The sequence below is a fragment of the Saccopteryx bilineata genome, chromosome 2 (assembly GCF_036850765.1).
Source record: "Saccopteryx bilineata isolate mSacBil1 chromosome 2, mSacBil1_pri_phased_curated, whole genome shotgun sequence".
Lineage (NCBI taxonomy): Eukaryota > Metazoa > Chordata > Mammalia > Chiroptera > Emballonuridae > Saccopteryx > Saccopteryx bilineata.
In genome coordinates, this window is record NC_089491.1 from 350,353,586 (window position 1) to 350,374,854 (window position 21,269).

At 46.2% G+C, this 21,269-nt stretch overlaps 1 protein-coding gene across 3 annotated transcripts in view; it reads left to right on the top strand.

Annotated features, from left to right (window-relative positions):
• The first annotated feature begins 9,924 nt into the window (after positions 1–9,924).
• YPEL2 (yippee like 2) overlaps positions 9,925–21,269 on the top strand; it is a 65,567-nt gene continuing 54,222 nt past the window's right edge. Inside the window, exons 1-2 of one of the 3 annotated variants that reach the window (XM_066262716.1) lie at positions 10,324–10,490; positions 11,103–11,459. The gene's annotated coding sequence lies outside the window, so the exon portion shown is untranslated. Of the gene's footprint in view, positions 10,156–10,323; positions 10,491–11,102; positions 11,460–21,269 lie in introns of those variants that run through there. The other 2 variants (XM_066262713.1, XM_066262714.1) reach the window with 2 other exon arrangements.

Genomic DNA, 21,269 nt, shown 5'->3' on the forward strand with positions numbered 1-21,269 from the left:
ACAGACAGACAGGAATGGAGAGATGAGAAGCATCAATCATTAGTTTCTCATTGCGCATTGCGACACCTTAGTTGTTCATTGATTGCTTTCTCATATGTGCCTTGACCGCGGGCCTTCAGCAGACTGAGTAACCCCTTGCTGGAGCCAGCAACCTTGGGTCCAAGCTGGCGACCTCAGGGTCTCGAACCTGGGTCCTTCCACATCCCAGTCCGACACTCTATCCACTGCACCACCGCCTGGTCAGGCAGATTCTAGAATCTTTATTACGTATATAGTATATTCCATAAGACCCTAGGAAGTATGAACTCTTTCAAACATTAACATTCCTAATAAGAAACAAATAAATAGCCCTGGCCCCATAGCTCAGTTGGCATGTCATATCAACATGCTAATGTTGAGGGTTTGATCCCCGGTCAGGACACATACAAGAATCAACCAATGAATGCATAAGTAAGTGGAACAACAAATTGGTGTTACTCTTTCTCCCTTCCTCTTCCTAAAAAATAATTTACAAAATGTTTTAAAGAAACAAACGAATATACTAGATGGGATTAATAAAGGCTATGAATGACCTCATATCAGTTTGTTCGCCATCAAATGGGCTGCATCAAACTTTTTTTCTGGAAGGTGGAATACTGTATAGGAAAATCTTCTGTGGTTTATTACATCGGCTTGTTGAAAGTTAAAAATTGTGCCTGACCTATGGTTGCACAGTGGATAAAGCATTGTCCTGAAACAGTGACAGGGACACTGGTTTGAAACCCTGGGCTTGCTTGGTCAAGGCCCATAAGTTGATGCTTCCTACTCTTCCCTCACCCTTGCATGCACGCTCTCTCTCTCTCAAATCAATCAATAAATTTGTTTTAAAAAAAAGAAATAAAGTTAAAAAATGTGCAGAAGGGAGCCTGACCAGGTGGTGGCGCAGTGGATAGAGCGTCGGACTGGGATGTGGAAGGACCCAGGTTCAAGACCCCTAGGTCGCCAGTTTGAGCGCGGGCTCGTCTGGTTTGAGCAAAGATTACCAGCTTGGACCCAACATTGCTGGCTCGAGCAAGGGGTTACTCGGTCTGCTGAAGGCCCACGGTCAAGGCACATATGAGAAAGCAATCAATGAACAACTAAGGTGTCGCAATGCGCAATGAAAAACTAATGATTGATGCTTCTCATCTCTCTGTTCCTGTCTGTCCCTGTCTATCCTCTCTTTCTCTGTCTCTGTAAAAAAAAAAAAAAAGTGCAGAAGAGAGACATCCTTCATGGTATTGTAACTGATTGTGAGATCTAACCTATTATTAGATAAATACTGAGACTAGCCCACATGGGTAGGAAAAGATACTCAATGAGAGTAATATTTGTATCTTGTGAAAATAAAGGAGGGAAACATAATAGTATCTTATCAAATATCATTTACCCTATGGACTTTAATTGTTGAATACTACTGCCCTTTGTTCCAGGTGAGCTCTGTCACGTTTACTTTTGATTTTCAGAGCTCTTTGGATTTTGGAACTGTGGTTAAGGTATGTAACACCTGTGATATCTTCTCATAGGTTGTTGTGACGATTGGATTAGATTAAGCAATACATGTATAGTGTCTATACTAACTCCTAGAACACAGGAAGTACCAAGTAAATATTCTTGCTGTTGTTTTTAAGATGAAAATGCTAAACCCTTACAGTTCTTGGTACTGGGCCTTAGCTTGACTTTGGGAGTGGTCTGGTGTTTGAATGAGTTTCCCTGTAAAGGAGCTTGGGATATTTGAAGAGAAGAGGAGAAAAGCATTTTTCCTCTTTGATGGTGCAGAAGAAAGGATGAATGGCTTTGAAGCCCAAAAGATCAGGGTTTAAATTCCATAGGATCAGCTTCTTTAAAAAAATGGGGTTGGGGGGGGGGATTCCTATCTTGCAGGTTGCTTTGAGGATTAAATATAACAAGATAGAATAGAAACTGCTCTGTAAACAATATGTGCTCAATAAATGATCACAGCTGTTTTGTTAGGGTGTATGTTCAGATGGTACATCCTTTACCCATTTACAGTCTGAAAAACACACACTCAGCCACTTTCATGACAAAATGAGGGACTTGGACAAGGATCAGAGAAAGCATTTATTGTACATAAAGAAACAAAGCACTGTCACCATGATCTGTCTGCAGGAAGATGGCACCAGGCCTTCCTTTGTGATGTAATGTCATGGGACTTTACTTGGGGGGGGGGGTACAGTGAAGTCTTCCAGGAGCAGCTCCCCCTCCCCACACAGACAGAGCCAGAGCTTTCCCAGGTGGGATGATAGTGTGAGAGCCTGTAGCCTTTAGCCTGCAGGAAGTTTCCATTGTACTGTGATTTTAAGATGCTGCCCCTTTTATTATAGAATATCCTGAAGCTTTAGATTTACTGTTCTCATGCTACAAAGTGAGACTGCTATCACTCGATCAGTATACCCTGAGGCCAGACCCTATCCATTTCTGCTTAAATCCCCGCTGAATTCAACTGAGATGGAAACCGGGAGGGAATGCCTACCATGTGCCAGGTGCTGAAAATACAAAGACGATCTGATAAGTTTCCATCCCAGGGGGGACTGGCAGGGAGGAAGGATAACTGATAACTCTTAACGGGGGTGCAGAGTGTTGAGTGATGTAACAGAGCTATGAATAAAGTGCTGTGCAGGGTACTGAGAAAAGAAAATTTCATTTTTCTACAGAGGTTAGGGGAAACTCTCCCAAAGAAGTGACATTTGATCTGATCTTTGGACTGAGTCACCGAGCAAAAAGGGTTTGAAATGGAAAAGGAGAGGAAAAAGTGGGGGGGGGGGGGAGGATAAAGTATGGGGGGGGGAGGTTAACACTCCAAGTGAAAGAAACTGCAGGAAGAAGGGAGTGAAGCAGTAGGCACATTGACTCATTTTTTCAGTTATTTATTCAACAAACAAACACTGGTTGAGTGCCAGACACTATTCTTGGCACTGGGGATACAACAGGAAGCAAGATAGACAAAGTCATTGATGCTCTTATGGAGTTTACACTTGAGAGCTTGATGGGACTAAAAACAAACAAATGAGACAATTTCAGAGAGAATATGTGTTATGAAGAAAATAAGTTGGAGGGGAGGGGTGTAAAGAGGGACAAATATACAGTGACAGAAAATGATTTGACTTTGGGCGATGGGCACACAACGCTATCAACAGTTCAAATGCTACAGAGATGTTTATGTGAAACCTATGTACTCTTATTGATCAATGTCACCCCATTAAATTTAATTTTAGACTAAAAAATAATAAGAAGAAAGTCCTGGCTAAATGACTCGGTTAGAGCATTATCCTGAAGCACCAAGGTTGCTGGTTTGATCCCCAGTCAGGGCACATACAGGAACAGATTGATGTTCCTGTCTCTCTCTCCCTTTTGCCCTTCCTCTCTCTCTAAAATCAATAAAATAAGCATTAAAAAAATAGAATTTGCCCTGACCATTTGGCTCAGTGGTAGAGTGTCGGCCTGGTGTGCAGGGGTCCTGGGTTCGATTCCCGGCCAGGGCACACAGGAGAGGCTCCCATCTGCTTCTCCACCCCTCCCCTCTCCTTTCTCTCTGTCTCTCTCTTCCCCTCCTGCAGCCAAGGCTCTATTGGAGCAAAGTTGGCCCGGGCGCTGAGGATGGCTCCATGGCCTCTGCCTCAGGTGCTAGAATGGCTCTGGTTGCAACAGAGCAACGCCCCAGATGGGCAGAGCATCGCCCCCTGGTGGGCATGCCGGGTGGATCCTGGTCGGGCACATGCGGGAGTCTGTCTGACTGCCTCCCCGTTTCCAACTTCAGAAAAATACAAAAAAAAAAAAAAAAAAAAAAAAAAAAAAAGAATTTCCCTATTTTTTAAAAATATAAGAAAATAAGTAGGGAAAAGTTATGATAGAGAGTACCTTGGCGGGGCAGGGAGACAGGGACATGTATGATTGGGTAGTTGGGGGATGCTCTCAAGAGGAGGCATTTTACCAGAGGACCAAGTGGTATAGAGGCAGCCTTCTGGAGGCAAAGTGTTCCCAGCAGAGGGAACAGCAAGTACAAACACTGTAACAAGTCTAGTTATAGGCCCGGTGTATCTGAGCGGCAGAGGCAGCCAGCTTGACTGAAACAGCATGAACAAAGGAGTGATGTGGGGAGGCCAGGAAGGAGCAGGTCTGCTTAGCAGGCCTTGTGGGGCAGGGGAAGGAGATTGTTTTGAAGTACCATCTGGTTGCTGTGCAGAGAATGGACTGGAAGCATGGAGTTCAATTGGGAGGTGTTGCTTACTCTAACTAAGCAAGAGGTGTTGGTGGCTGCAACCGGGGTGACAGCAGCAGAGACAGACATGTCCAGAGCAAACACATATTTTGAAGTAGGGTTGACAGGACCTGCTGATTGATTGGTGTGGGGTGACAGAAAAAGAGATATAATCATATCAAATGCTACAAGAGGTTAAATAAGAGGAGCACATAAAAGTGACCTTGTTTATAGTAGTAGTGATGTCGATGTGGGAATGAAACCAGAAATATTGATGTTTGTGCTCCTGTCACTACTCAGCCAAATAAGTAGAGTCAGGGATTGAATCTTAATGGGAGCTTTATTCAGACAGCCAAAGATCTGAGGAGCCAGGGTTATATACCCCAAAGAGCTGGCTACCTTCTCATCTATCAAACCTTTTATTTTTATTTATTGATTTTTTTTGGGGGGGGGGGGGGAGGAACATCGATCTGTTTCTGTATGTGCCTGTAAAGCCAGTATCCACGGCCACCATCACAGCTGTCTGGCCCATGCAGGTTCGCATTGAATTTGGACAGTCGGTAAAGAAACAACAGAGCCAAAAACTGGTGGGCCATCATCTTTAATCCTAGCTTGCACCTGTGGGCAAGTACAATACACACACTGGACTCCAAAACCCACTCATTCAGTGCTCACAAAGCTACTGACTTATTCAAGTTTCCTAGAATCAAAGGTTTCTAGGCCCTGGCTGGTTGGCTCAGTGGTAGAGCGTCGGCCTGGCGTGCGGGAGTCCCGGGTTCGATTCCCAGCCAGGGCACACAGGAGAGGCTCCCATCTGCTTCTCCACCCCTCCCCCTCTCCTTCCTCTCTGTCTCTCTCTTCCCCTCCTGCAGCCAAGGCTCTATTGGAGCAAAGTTGGCCCGGGCACTGAGGATGGCTCTATGGCCTCTGCCTCAGGCACTAGAATGGCTCTGGTTGCAACAGAGCAATGCCCCAGATGGGCAGAGCATCGCCCCCTGATGGGCGTGCCAGGTGGATCCTGGTCAGACGCATGCGGGAGTCTGTCTGACTGCCTCCCCATTTCCAACTACAGAAAATACAAAAAAAAAAAATAATAATAATAAAGGTTTCTAGCTCACCAGACTTATTCACCTCTGTTCCCCATCTCCTTCCTTCTCCCTGCACAAACTCTGCACAAACTGACTCAGCACTCCACCATCTTGGCTGCTTCTCCTGGCCTCCTCCATGTGGCCTTTCTCTACTCTTCTCTCTAATGCTAATCTCAGGAATGGAGAGAGCAAGCTCCCAGTCTGCCCCACTTTATAGTGCAGAAATGCAAAACTTTAATCCAATATACAAAATAGGGAAGTCTCTAATACAAAGTCACTTATCTGAGGCAGGATGGGATTGTACCACCCCACATCAAAAAGGGTGGGAAAGGCTTAGTCCTAAAACCAAGCCCCAGGATACAAGGATCCTGCCTGCCCACAGCCCACCCCAACACATATTAATATCACCTGGGCAACGGCTTCCACGTGGGCAGTGCCATCTTTAGCAAAGTGACCATAATATATATATATATATATATATATATATATATATATATTTTGTATTTTTCTGAAGTTGGAAATGGGGAGGCAGTCAGACAGATTCCTGCATGCGCCCGACCGGGATCCACCCGGCACGCCCACCAGGGGGCGATGCTCTGCCCATCTGGGGCATTGCTCTGTTGCAACCAGAGCCATTCTAGCACCTGAGGCAGAGGTCATGGAGCCATCCTCAGCGCCCGGGCCAACTTTGCTCCAATAGAGCCTTGGCTGCAGGAGGGGAAGAGAGAGACAGAGAGAAAGGAGAGGGGGAGGGGTGGAGAAACTTCTCCTGTGTGCCCTGGCCAGGAATCGAACCTGGGACTCCTGCAGAGCATAATATATTTTATCTGCCCAACAGTGCCCCAATCAGAGATGAAACCAGCAACCTCTGAGCTTTGGAACAGCGTTCACCAACTGAGCTATCCATGGCTCAGCCAATCTTTTTATTAGAAGAGAAAGGGTAGGCAAGGGGTTTTAGAATTCAAGGGAAAGTTGATTAGATAAAAGTTGCATTCCAGAAATTTGTTAGTAAATCCTCATCTGCTTCATAGTCTGCAGGATGTTCTATCCCTAGAGCAGTGGTCCCCAACCCCCGGGTCACGGACTGGACCGGTTCACGGGCCATTTGGTACCGGTCCGCAGAAGCAGATGGGCACTTACAAGAATAAATAACTTACATTATTCACATTTTATTTATATTTAAGTCTGAACGATGTTTTATTTTTAAAAAATGACCAGATTCCCTCTGTTACATCTGTCTAAGACTCACTCTTGACGCTTGTCTCGGTCACATTATACTATTTATTTGTCCCACCCTAAAGGCCGGTCCATGAAAATATTTTCTTTTTTTTTTTTTTTTTTAAGCTTAGTGTTTTTTTTTTGTTTTTTTTTTTAAATTTTATTTATTTATTCATTTTAGAGAGGAGAGAGAGTGAGAGAGAGAGAGAGAAAGGGGGGAGGAGCAGGAAGCATCAACTCCCATATGTGCCCTGACCAGGCAAGCCCAGGGTTTCGAACCGGCAACCTCAGCATTCCAGGTCAATGCTTTATCCACTGCGCCACCACAGGTCAGACGAAAAATATTTTCTGACATTAAACTGGTCCGTGGCCCAAAAAAGGTTGGGGACCACTGCCCTAGAGTACAAAGTCTTTTTTTATTTTATTTTTTTTTTTTTTTTTTTTTACAGAGACAGAGAGAGAGTCAAAGAGAGGGATAGATAGAGACAGACAGGAATGGAGAGTGATGAGAAGCATCAATTATCAGTTTTTCGTTGCGACACCTTAGTTGTTCATTGATTGCTTTCTCATATGTGCCTTGACCGTGGGCCTTCAGCAAACCGAGTAACCCCTTGCTCGAGCCAGCGACCTTGGGTCCAAGCTGGTGAGCTTTGCTCAAACCAGATGAGCCCATCCTCAAGCTGGCGACCTCGGGGTCTCAAACCTGGGTCCTTCCGCATCCCAGTCTGATGCTCTATTCACTGCGCCACTGCCTGTTCAGGCAGAGTACAAAGTCTTTGCTTGCAGACCCCTGGCACACAAAAGTGGATTGCCTGCAGACCTTGTGAAGTCATGTAGGCCATTCAGGTATCCCAGTCCCTGGAACAAAGCTTTTACTTGCATTAACCATTAAGCCTATTGGTTATAACTAAAGCTACTATTATTCAAGCTAAAATTTTAACTCTTGAGTTCCCCCTATAAGGAACGGTGGGAACTTGAGATTGGAGAAAAAGGATGCTGGGGAAAAATGGCTTTGAAGCTTTGGAAATGAATGAATCTGGCCTCCCACAGAGGAGACAAGGGTACTGAGCCACTGAAAAAGCCAGGCTGATAACCTGTCTTTGAGGCCAGGTACCTCTCAAAATTTTACTGCCATGGATTTTTTAAAAAGAGCACTTTTTAAAATTTTCCATATCTCTTCATCTCTTTTTTGCCTTCTAGAATAAATATCTGCCTATTCTCACACATTCTCCACTGGCCTCAGCTTCTCTTCTCTGAGTATATTTTTCAGAATGTGTGCTATCATCCAAGTTAAACAGGAAATTCTACACATAATAGGCCCTGAGTAAATGTGCACTGAGGGGCAATTAGAGGTGCTTGCTTTCAGAGAGGCAGCGAAGACGCTTTCACTGCTTTGTTTCACCTACTACTTTAATCTCACTTAACAACTCAGGATGTTTGACGTTTTTTTGACTGGGAGGGGACATCATTAGGTTTCTTTTTGTTTATTTGTTTATTTATTTTTTGTTCTTTTTGTTGGCTGGCTGGTTGGTTGGTTCTGTAGTCTCCAGGTGCTACAGTCTGATAGCCTCTTCCAGTCTCCTGCATACACACAGCAGGCCTGCAGGGGTCCTCAGATCTCTCTCTGAACCACCGCACCAGGCTTGTCCTCTTTAGCTAACATTATCTTTTATTTAAACAGAAACAGTAGCCACCAATCTTGTTACATAACATACCAGTATACTAGGGTGTTAAACTAATGCAGTGTCTGCTGTTGAGGAGTGGTAATCCGTCAACAGAAATACTAGAATACTGCTGAAACATTGTAACAGGTTTGACTTTTCTTGCCCTACTCAGAATGTTGGAGCTGGAAGAGATCTTCCTATCTCATTCTTACCTTTTAAACTGTATACCAAGGCCCAGAGAGACAAAGACATTTGCCCAAGAGGCAGACTGAAGGCTAGAAATCAACCTCTTGATCTAAGCAGAGGTCTCAAACTCGCGGCCTCCGGCCGCATGCGGCCCGCCCACCAATTTTGTGCGGCCAGCAGACTGGCCCGCAGATTAATCCACGAAGTTTGATTAGTCTGCAGGCCGCACAAAATTGGTGGGCGGGCCGCATGGCAACGAGTTTGAGATCCCTGATCTAAAGAATCCATTACACATTCGTAGATCCAGGATTTAAGTGTTAAACCTTTTTTGTTGTTGTTGAGGTTTTAGACTTTTGAAGCTTGTCAATGGTGAACGGTAATAGTGGTCCTGATTTTACAGAAACTGCAAATTTGAGGCTGCAACATTGATACATATGTACAATACTGATGTACTTGAGGTGATTTTGTTGTTTTTACTAACATTAGGGCTGGATTCACACCCAACCATACAATGTATATTAACTGAATACAATTTGAGTGCCATGTATATAAACTGAATCATATATATTTTAAAGACAGCTGGGTGGAGTTGTGGGAGAAGTTTGAGCCACCAGGGGATCCACCCCAGTACCATTCTCATTTCTGGTCTCTGAGGAATGACAGGAACCTCAATGACCAAGTGAAAAGGCTGGGCTGCTCTCTTGCCCTGACCCTGGCCAGCATTCTTTTCAAACTGACCTGTTTTCCTGTTGGGAGACAGCCCCACTCCACCCACCTGGTGCCTTCCTGAATTTCCTGACTGCCCTGGGCTTACTTTTTAACCTTCTGTTCCTTGAAAAGCACCACCCCACTGACCCAGAACGTGAGCTCCTCCTCTCTGGCCACTGCTCAATCTACTCCCCTGGAGTTACCATAACCAGCTCCGTCTAAAAGCCTTGGGAAATCATCCCCCATATAGAGCAACGTCCAATTCCCCTAAAGCCTCTTTCCTACTTTTAGCTTGCCGAAATTACTATCCGAACGGAGAGAAGAGGGGAACTGCCTTGCTTCCGTGCAGGGGCCTGATTAGGGCACTATCTTATTAAATTCAATTGCTCCAGGATCCGAGGGCTTCTTAGGTAACTTAGGCTGTGGGTTAGGAAAGACAAGATTTAACGAGATAGTTACTCTCTTGGACCTCTAAGCAGAAACACTATAAAACCTCCCTCCTCCCTACCCCAGGTTCTGGGAATCCCAGTCTTGACCTGGGGACAAACCCCAAACCCAAATAAACGGTCTCCTCTCAGGCGCTGAGAGCCCCCCCATCCTCATCACCCTTTCTTCTCCCTGTTCCCCCGGTCAGTAGCCTTGTTTAGTCAGGCTCCGGCGGACTGAGCCTCGAGGGGCCAGACCCGTCACTCGCAGCACTCTCCGCACCCAAGCCCCGCCAGGCCAGAGGGGTGGGGGGTGAAGGTAGGGGAAGCGGGGGGCGGAGTTCCGTCCTTCGCTGATTGGCTTGGGGTGGATGGCTGTGGCCGTGCCGAGCCAACCCGCGGCGTGTTGCTATGTGCTGAGCGGAGGGGATAGGCGCGGGGGCGCGTCCGTCACAGGGCAGCCCCCGGCCCCGACCCGGAGGGATGCGGAGTGGCGGCGGCGGCGGTGGCGGAGACTGTGGCTTTAAGAGAGCGCTCGGAGCCCGGGATCCAGCCGGGCGGCCCCTTGCTGCGGCGCATCCCCACGGAGCCAAGCCCGGCGCTGGCCGGACAGGGCAGCCTGCTGCGGGGTAAGCAAACGGGAGCGCGGCGTGGCGCGGGCCGTGCGCGCGTGGGCATGGGACGCGCTGTCAGCTCGCGCGCGGGGCACCCAGCACTGGGCACCGGCCCCGTGGCCCCTTCGGCTCCACCCCGCGGAGCGCGGCGCCTTTTGGCCAGTACCGCCGAGGCCGGATCAGGCGTCGGGTCTCCGTGGGGGCCGCGGGCGCAGGGGGCGGGGAGCTGGCCGCCGGGGCCACGTGACCGGTTTGTTTACAAACACTGCCGGGCCCGGCGGCGGCCCGCCAGGGGAGCCGAGGTGGCGCGGGGTCCGCGGTCCGTGTCCGGGACGTGTTCCAGAAACCAGGCAAGTCTGGGGTGCGCGATTTGATGGAGGGGACCTGGCAACCTGGTCGCTGCTTTTTCCTTAGCATAGTTCCGTGGGTTCGGACTCCGTGGGGGCCAGGGCGGGGACTTCGGACGGTTTCTGTCCTGGGTGACGCTGGCTGTCTGCTGGACACATTGGATCCTGCAGTGCCGCCTTTGGGGCCCCTGCTTATGGGGGATTGGCCGCCTTCGAAACTTTCAGGAGCGGTCGGTCGTGGGCCGAGGTCACCGCAGCCGAGTTGCTGCCGGCGGTTTTCTGGCGCCTCTACACTGTCCTTGCCAAGGGGGTGGGCACAAATTCGCCCCTGCCCAGCCGAATGTAGGGGCTTCTGCAGCGAGTCCCCTACCAGGAACTGGCGCTTAGGGGCAGCCCCGGCCTCTCCCTGCTTCAAGTTCACCCTCCGTGGCTGCTGACCTCTTCTGGGTGTCTTTATCCAAGTGGTGGCTTTTCTCCCGTTGGGGGCTGGGGAAAACCACCTGTTCTTTTGGACCCAGCCCAGGAGACTGCCACCTCCGACTTGACTCTCAGTTTACAATTGCTTAAAAAGCCAAGTGAGTGAGTGTCCTCCGTTTTTCTCTGTTCTACACGCAGGTGACCCTCCCACAGTCTCGCTGCTGGGAATGACACAGGAAACTGCTTCTTGTTTTTGCTGGGGGTTTTGATTTTTGCCCTTTGGTCGATTTACTCTCCTGGAGTCTTGAGGCTCTTTTCAGTGAGCCCTTGCTTTTTGAGTCTAAAGGCTAACAAGACAGGTACCTACTGGTCCCTTTTCCTTGCCCCTTCTTCCTTTTCCCTCTCTCCTGGACCAGCAAGATGTGCAAGATGGGGCTCCCTGTCCTAGAGGATTGGGCAAGAAGATAAATCACTACCCAGCATCCCACTTGCTCACGGAACATTAGTGGTGCAAGGAACCTAGAGGGGATTGAGAAGTTAAGCGACATGCTCAAGGTAAACATGTCTCTGGCTGGGGTGAGCTTGACTTCACATGCTTGATGCTTTACAATGCTCTCTGGATTCTGGGAACTTGGCCTTGTAATCCGTGGGATTGGATTCAACCTTCCCTGGCTTTCCTTTGGCCTAATCACTGCCACAGGACTGCAGATGTGGGCTGAACTTGAAGGCGAAGTTCTGTTCATCCCTTCCCTTATTGCCTTAGCACTTAACAGCTGGGCTGTCTTGATATCTTGTGCTTGAACTAAAATCAAGAATCTTGGAGTTAATGGAGGAAAGAGAAAATTAAACACCATGCACAAAAATTCTGTTTTCCTTCTTCCCTCTAGGAGAGTGATTTTCAAACTGTGAGTGGGATCCACAGTAAGGAATGCATTTTACATCACTGCACAGAGGTCCAGAGTTGCTATAAATTTCAGGATACAGTTGCCCTTACTACCTACAGTGTATTCTTTTTATAAATTTTTTTCTGCTTAATTAAAGAACAACAACAACTGCTGGTCATGACCCATTAATTTGATTTCTTGACCAAATGGCTCATAGCCCACAGTTTCAGAAGCATTGCTCTATGGCAGAGGTCCTTAAACTTAATGTGCATAAACATGACCTTGGTAATGTTTAAAATGCAGTTGGTCAGTCTACTGTGAAGATGTTTATTCTCAGTGGGCCACATTTTTAATGTGGGCTATGAGACTGTGATGCAGGTAGTTGATAAGAAACCCTGACCTAAGTGGGAATTGGGGGCAGTGAACAATGAAAGGCATTAACTGGGATATGAAGTGTGCAAAGCTTAGTCAGGTATGTGACCCACACTATGCAAATCCAAGCCCTCTCATCTGCGAGTCACAGTAGCCTAGGCTTTGAAAAGTATAAGGGTGTAGTGTTTGCTTTCAGCTGTCATGAAACTTGGCCATAAGAGATATACATACGCCCCTTCCCTCCTAAAGCCGCCCCACCTCACCGCATGTGAGGCTGCTGTTTGCTGTCCTGTGCCACTGAGATGCTTTTAGATGCCTGGGGGTTGGGGTCATGAGTTGTGCTGATGACTTAGCTATCCTATTCACAGATTTGATGAAAATTACTGTTTTAAATGTTCTGAGGCAGCAACACGGCGATTGTGCCTGGGAGATGAACAGGTAGCCAGAAAAAGAGGTTGACTTCGTTTACTATCTGGGTATTCCAGGCTGTGTAGTCTGGAGGAAAGGCAGACTGATGATTACATTTTGGTTTGGAGATGGTTGGAAAGGGGGCGTTGTCAAAGGCTTGTATGTTAACAGTTGTTATTAAGAGACACAAGTTCCCCTACCTTCTTGCCTACCTCAGCCCTGGGTCTTCCCTATAGTGACAGTTGGGCTCCTGTCTGCATGTGGATCTTATAAGTCAACTAGTTTCTGATACTGTTATTACCTCTGTCTACCTTCAAGCACAAACATACACAAAGCTGATGCATTCACACGTTGATGTTTCCCTCTTAGTTACTGTGTCCAAACATGTTGGTAGAAGAAATTTTCTTGAATTAAAGCTGCAGTTGAGCTTCAGAAAGAACCCTAAATGATCCAAATTCAAATTCAACATGGTCCTTTCTGCCAAAGTATGCCTTATATAGGATTAGTAACTGTAGGATTGTTGGAATTAACTTGAATAATGCTCAGTTTTGGTCAGGCAGCTCACTTTTAGAATGTTTAGTTTTGAGCCGATGGAAAAAAGAAAGCAACAGAAGAACAACGGCAATGGATAGGCTGTGCTAGGATAGAAAAAGCGGAGGGAAGAGATGCTCAGGTTCAGGTCAGATGGAGGAGCAGGATGGGTTTCCCTTGTATACGGCTTTGACATTTCCCCAGGGTCTGTGAACCAAAGCACTGGGTGCTCTGACAGTTGCATTCATTTAGCATGAAGGGGCATTAACTGGAAAAAAGCAGCATCTTTTTTTTTTTTTTTTGCATTTTTCTGAAGCTGGAAACAGGGAGAGACAGTCAGACAGACTCCCGCATGCGCCCGACCGGGATCCACCCGGCACGCCCACCAGGGGGCGACGCTCTGCCCACCAGGGGGCGATGCTCTGCCCATCCTGGGCGTCGCCATGTTGCGACCAGAGCCACTCTAGCGCCTGGGGCAGAGGCCACAGAGCCATCCCCAGCGCCCGGGCCATCTTTGCTCCAATGGAGCCTTGGCTGCGGGAGGGGAAGAGAGAGACAGAGAGGAAGGCGCGGCGGAGGGGTGGAGAAGCAAATGGGCGCTTCTCCTATGTGCCCTGGCCGGGAATCGAACCCGGGTCCTCCGCACGCTAGGCCGACGCTCTACCGCTGAGCCAACCGGCCAGGGCAAAAAGCAGCATCTTTTGATCATTAGCTTTCCCTGATGGAAAGCCAGGGCCTGCAGGCTAAAAGTATTTTGTTAGGATTGATAGTTTTCAGTGATGTATCCTTAACAAAATAAAAGGTGATGGTACTTTATTTTCCTAAAATACCAAACCTACCTAAATGTCCCTGGGTGTTGTGACTATAGCTCGGGGGTGAGTGAGGGGGAGAGGATGGTTTGAAAGTAAGTTGGATTGCCTGACCAGTGGAGGTGCAGTGGATAGAGTGTCAACCTGAGACACTGAGGTCCCAGGTTCGAAACTCTTAAGATCGCCAGCTTGAGTGTGGAATCATCAACCTGATCCCATGGTTGCTGGCTTGAGCAAGCAGTCACTGGCTTGGCTGGAGCCCCCCACCCCACCCCCACCCCAAGGCAGGTATGAGAAGCAATCAGTGAGCAACAAAAGTGCCACAACTACTAATTGATGCTTCTCATCTCTCTCTCTCTAAATAAATAAATAGATAAGTTGGATTATGCTACTCCCCTGTTTACACTTGCTAATGGCTTCTCATTACCCTTCAGTCATAGTCCATCTCCTTTCTCTGAAGGCCCTCCTCTCTCCCCTAATTTTCTAATTTATCACCTACCAGTTCTCACCTGATTTCTGCTTCATTCTGATCCAATTGCCCAGCCTTCCTAAGGTTTCTAAACGTGGAAGGTTTGTTTTTGTTACTGGGCCTTTTCTACTAGTGGGCTCTCTTTCCAGGAAGCCTTTTATCCAAACTTTTGCATGATTGGCTTCTTTCACTTGGGTCTCAGAGAGCTCCTCTCCTCCCTGCCCTTTAGCCTCTCTTAATTTCCTTAACTTTATTTTTTCCAAAGAACTTGAATACCATGTAGAAATACATTGTCTACTTGATAGCTAGCTTGGATGTTTGAGGGCTTCTTTGTCTTGGCTCACTGCTGACAGTGCCTGGCATGCAGTAGCACGGGATAAAATATCTGTTGTTGGAATGAACGAATGAATCAATGAATGACTTGCGAGACTACTCTAACAGGAGGAAATAATAGTTTATTTTCAAGGAAAGAAGAGGAAAACCTTTTTTTTTCCCTTTTCCTGGGGTGGGGTATAGTGTTCCCTTGAAATTATTTTCTTTGGGGATTTTTGCTTTTCACAATATTTTGTATCCTTTTATTCTTTAGATCACCAGCTTCTTTAAAAACTCCATTGTTATTTTGTTGTTGTTAATGAATAACTCTTTCCTCCTTCAGTAGCCTTGTTGTAAGCCCCACTGTTTTGATAAGCATAAGCATTTATTTCTACCAGTAAGCACATTTCATTAATGCTAGGAGGAACTATAAGTAGGGTTAAGAGCCTGGGTTTTGGAACCAGAAAGATCTGAATAATTACCTCTGTGATCTTGGGCAATTTGCTAAAATTCTCTAAATCTCTGTAACTGAAAATATAGTAGTTATTATCACACAGGACTGATTGGGAGGATTAAATGAGACAGTGCAGGGAAACCAGGCACAACCTGGCACCTTGCACTTGGTTTTAGCTACTAGTGACAACACTAATTGCTAATACAGTAGTTCATCTCCTCTTTGACTGGAAGGAATTCCCAATCCATTGATTTGGGAATGGGCAGTACAAGGTGAAAACTACCAGATCATCAACGTAAAAATGTCTAAACCTGTAAAGAATTTTTATGAGTTTATTTGAGCCAATGTAAGGAAGATGACACGAAAGGTGATGTGCCCTCATGAGGGTGGTTATTTCAAAGGTATTTAACCTAGATGCTCAAGAACAATGGACAGGGCTTAAGGCAAAGATAAACCTTTTACCAATGAAGTGAAGTGTCCGGGGCGTGACTACCTACCATGACCTGTTAGGAATTTATGATGAGATCACCCGGTGAGGTTACTTTCCGGAGAACCCCTTTTTCATCCGCATGATCTTAACAATGTAAGTAAATAGAGACTAAAAATGTCATTTAGGTCTATCAGAACTGGAATGGAATTTAGAAATGCACAACTCTCAATACCCACATGGAAAAAGTAATATTATAGATGTTTTTGAAAGGAAATGTCTACTTGTTCCTCCAGCCTTTCTTAGTTTCATCCTTGGGGTAGGTGGGGCAACAGAAAGCTGTTTACTTGGGCATCTATCTCAGCCCCTCTGTAACTACTCTCACTGAGATCAGGTGTCCTGCCCTTTGCTTTCATGGAGGGACCCTGCCTGAAGTAGCTGTATATGGCTGGATATGATATATTTCTTATAAGGGTTTGTAGTGTTGAAAATTTAAGCTGCAATTTCCTGCCCCTTTAAAAAGTCAATGAGAGAAATTCCTTTCAGAATCAAGTTCCAGAAAAATCTTTGCCTCTTCTGAAGAACTGGTACGATTTTTCTTTGGACAATTGCAAATTTATAACTGATCATGTTTCTCTTTTTGGCTGCCAGGAAGCACAAAACCAAATTTGTGGCTTGAATTCAGTAACTGTAGGGCCCTACCTCTTAACTTTTCCTGGTGTTAACTGTGTAATTTTTATTTTCTCTAATTCCAAGTTAATGATTTATAACTTTCTATTAATTAGATATATGCTGAGTTGGGTATTAAATTTTAGGCATTACATTTTAAACACATAAACACTGAGGCTCAAACAGGCAAAAAGGACTTAAGACACAGAGCTAAGTAGGGAAAAGTACAGACTCTAAACCGGGGTCGTCAACCTTTTTATACCTACCGCCCACTTTTGGATCTCTGTTAGTAGTAAAATTTTCTAACTGCCCACCGGTTCCACAGTAAATGGTGATTTATAAAGTAGGGAAGTAACTTTACTTTATAAAATTTATAAAGCAGAGTTACAGCAAGTTAAAACATAATAATAATTACTTACCAAGTACGTTATGTTGGATTTTCGCTAAGTTTGGCAGAATAAATCTTTATAAAACAACTTACTATAGTTAAATCTATCTTTTTATTTATACTTTGGTTGCTCCGCTACCGCCCACCATGAAAGCTGAAACGCCCACTAGTGGGTGGTAGGGACCAGGTTGACTACCACTGCTCTAAACTATACCTTTAGTTTCTTAGGCCCAGGGCTCTTTCTGCTCCTGTACATTCTGGAAAAATACCAACTCCTTGAGGACAGCCCTAAACAACCAATAATGTCTCAATGCTAGGCATAGCCTAGCCTACCTCCTGTCTAAGGAGCATTCTACCAGTGAGGTGCTACCTGGCCACCCACATTCCTGTTTCCAGGCTGAGTCAGCAGCCATGCTCTCCTGTTTCCTGAGCTGCAAGGCAGTCAGCCCTTCCCTGTGGTCTTGAGAATGTGGTATGTCCAGACCTAGTGGCTTTGATCTGAAACTAGATTGCCAGCTCAGAATGAGAATACCCTCTGCTGTCTGGAGTTCTCTCATCTTTTGTTGATATGCCTGAAGCAAGGCTTGTTGCTCAGATGGCCGAGGGGTGCTCTCAGACAGGGTCTTCTGGGAGTGAACAGTGGCTGAGTTTGGTTGGACTGAATGAAGAAAGTGGCTTTATTTTATCTGAGGTGAAATTTAGTTATAAGAGATACTGACTCTGTTTGTTTTCCCGTGGTGTTCTGGTAGGGAGTACCTGGGGCAAGAGAGCGTCAGCTTGGAACCCGTCCTGCCTGAGTTGGGAAACTTTTGATTTCCATTTTGAGTGACAGAAGAGGAACCTCTGGACACTGGGACTGAAACTCAACCTTGGGATTTGTTTATTTTTCTGGGTGATAATCATTCAACAGATAATAAGACGTTGGGAGATAGAATGAGTTAAAATATGGTCCCTGCCCCAAAGAGCAATTTAGGCAAACATATTAATTAATAACCAGAGTCCAAAGTAGAGTTTAAAGTCATCACAGAGATACAGAAAGAAGGTGGGCATTGTAAAGACAAGGCTGTGAAGAATGAAAAAGATTTAAACATGTAGAAACACTCCGAGGGAAAGAATACCTGCGGAGTCACGGCAGTGTGACCAAGGGAGGCAGTGTAGGAGAAACGTTCTGTAGACACGTGAGGCAGGAAAAAGAGAAAACTGGGTACTTCAGAGTAACGCCATGGAAGTGGACTGTGATTTCCATTCACAGTAGAACACTTGAGAATGGAGACTTGCGAACCACGGCTATCTGACATAGATAATAGGCATCCTCAAAAGTGAGACTTGCCTGACCTGTGGTGGCGCAGTTAGATAAAGCGTCAACCTGGAACACTGAGGTCGCCGGTTCAAAACCCTGGGCTTACCTGGTCAAGGCACATATGGGAGTTGATGCTTCCTGCTCCTCCCCCTTCTCTCTCCCTTCCTCCCTTTCTCTCTCTTTCTCTCTCTGTCTCTGTCTCTCTCTTTCGTTCTCTCTTTCTGAGAAATTGAATAAAGTCTTTAAAAAAAAAAAGTCTAGCCTGACCTGTGGTGGTGCAGTGGATAAAGCGTCAACCTGGAAATGCTGAGGTCACCAGTTCGAAACCCTGGGCTTGCCTGGTCAAGGCATATATGGGAGTTGATGCTTCCAGCTCCTCCCCACCTTCTCTCTCTGTCTCTCTCTCTCTCCCTTTCTCTCTCTCCTCTCTAAAAAAATGAATAAATAAAATTAAAAAAAACAAGTGAGACTAGTCCGGGGATTCTCCATCCTGGCTGCCGTAAGACTTTCTCATCCAACCAAACGTGCACAGCCTGCACATTCAGGATGGGGAATCTTAACAAAAGCAAGCATTTAATAGTGAAAAGAGCCTGACTAGGCTGTGGTGTAGTGGATAGAGCATCAACCTGGGAAGCTGAAGACCCAGGTTCGAAACCCTGAGGTTGCCAGCTTGAGCGTGAGGATCATAGACATGACCCAGTGGATGCTGGCTTGAGCAGGGGGTTAGTGGCTAAGTTGGAACCCTCCCCCCCAGTCAAGGCACATATGAGAAAGCAATCAATGAACAACTAAGGTGCTGCAACAACAAAGTTGATGCTTCTCTCTCTTCTATCCTGTCTTTCCTGTCTGTCCCCCCCCCCAAAAAAAAAAGAAGTGAAGAGAAATGTTTCCCAGGTTTTTCTGATCCACCACCATGGTTGCTCTCCTTGCCAGAAGCCAACTACCTAATGTCTTTGACCTTTGGCCGCTTTTCCCTTACTTTCTGTTTTTGCCACTTCTTTTTCTTTTGTTTGTCTGGTTCTTGTGTGTGTCATCCATTCTGTGTGCCTCCCCTTCATCTTTACCACGTAGGTAGGTCCCTGTCTGTTGGGGATCTTTCCCTCTATATGGCCCCAAATGGGCCATAAGGTAGAAATGAATTCTCTTTCAGTATTTGCTGTATTAATGATATAAACATGTACAGTATTATGTAAACATAAATAGGGCTTTTGTTTAGTTTTGCTTATGTGATTCTTAATTTGTTTCCTTTAGGATTTGAGGGGGGGAAGTACCACATGTGACTGCAGCCTTAAAGCCAAAGATGCCATTAGCAAGGAAGAGACTGAAAACCGGCCCTTTCCTGTGCCGAACCTGTTGATCCACCTTCTGCTTCATTCCCTTCCCTCACTGGTTTTCTCAGGTTTCTGCAACGAAAAGTTGTAGCCTTGAGCCAACCCTTAGAGTCTGAGGATGTTTTAAGAGAACTTAACATCTTTGTGTTGCATTATAATTACTTGACTTAGACTCTCCTTCTGGGAGATAGTCTGCTACTGCTCTAGAGGGTTGGAGGACCAAACTCAGACCTGTCTGGTTTGCCTAAGTTGATGGATCCATGGTGAGTGGGAAGGTGAGGTCCCAGGATTCAAATGTTGGTTCTGGTACTTTCAAACAGGTAGTCATAATAACTAATGCCTGCCTCCCTGGGTTGTGAGGATTAATTGAGATAGTGTATATCAAGTGGCTGCCTCCTCCGGGACCCATAATAGGAAATTCATAGACTGTAGAGTGCTAGAGGCTGATGGACTGTTGTTGCAGACCCTCAGATGACTCCTCCTCACCTCCTCCCCTCATTTCCCACCTTTCGACCAAGGGTTTTTTGAGCTCTTTTGGCCAGCTAGACTTTGGGCTAGGTATGAGGGATGATTAACCAGTCCTGGTCTCTGGCCAGGACTGGCTCGCAATTTAGCGGGAGGACGGATCCGTACACAGCTAGCTTTGTGGAGGTTTCTCAGATTATACGAAGAAGCTGCACTGGCAACATGCACGTCTCCCTTTGATGTGCCAGGCTCGAAAGGAAAAGAGGCTGTAATTCTTAGTAAAATCTCTGCCATTCCCATAACAGAAGAAATCCAAAGATTTGCTCCAGATCACTCTCTCCCACCCTACTCCTCTCCTTCAAGAAATGGCAACATTAGCTGATGCTTTAATAGTTCTTAGAACTAAATACATCCCTCTTTATCCTGAGGCTGGGACTTTAGACATATAAGCATTCTTTTGAAAGTGCCTCTGCCCTTTCTTTTGAGTTTTAAGTTTAATTTCCAAATTCCTATTGTGGAAAGGCAGGGAGCCCAGCCACAGATGTCAGAGTCTAGAGTTTTGGATTTATTTGAAATGAGAGATTAAAGTGGGAAAGCCAAAAGCATGCTGACAGCTGAACAATGAAATTGTATTGGCAGATTGGGGATGGAAGGTTTGTAACTAATTGGGGCCCAGCTGTGTCCTGGGGGAGCAGCAGTTAGAGAAATCAAGGTCACACCGTGCCCGTTGTCCAAAGGACATTCATTTATTTAGTAAATAATATTTGATATTTGAGTGTGTGAGACACATGACAATCAAATCATTACTTCGTAAAAATAACAGTTGTAACCGAAAAGTGCTGTCCCTCTGGAATAGGAATAGGGGACCTGACTTAATGGGGGCTGGAGGAAGCTAAGGGGAGGGTTCCCTGGTGAAGTAACTTGTGAAGATTGGCCCCATCTCTGACCCCGTTTTCCGAGATGTTACTTTCTGGATCGATCTTCTAAATAGCTGCTTTATATTATAATTCAAGGCTAGCCATGTCTGGGGGCAGAGGAGTGGATCTATCCTGCTCTGGGTCCCAGGTCATGGGGAAGATGTATTCATTTCATTTAAATGAGGATTATTGTCTTATGACTAAATATAAGGCAAAGGGCTGGTGCTGAGGGCGGCTGTCCCTGGGGGTTGGGAGGAAAGGCAGATCTGGCCCTGTTCACATGGGAGTAGAGGCAGGGTTCAGGGACCCCTTTCCTTCTTGACCTGAACCAAGCCTGAAACTTCTCTTGTCTGTAACTCAGTCACTTAGCAAGGCAGCTCAGCCTGCCTTAGGGGTCTTGGTTGGCAATCCCAGGGCTTCTCTAGGGGTTCAGAAGCCAGTGCTAGCCTGGGGAGGGTCTCAGGAACCTGCCCTGGGTGGCACATAGATGGTGCGAAGGGCCAGGACAGGCAGAACAGGAAATGTTTCTACCATCAGACAACAGCCAGGTGACGCCATCAGAGGTTCACATGGTGCGGCTTGTCAGAGACAGGCTCCATGGTACTACTGAGTGTTAGACTCCTGCCAGA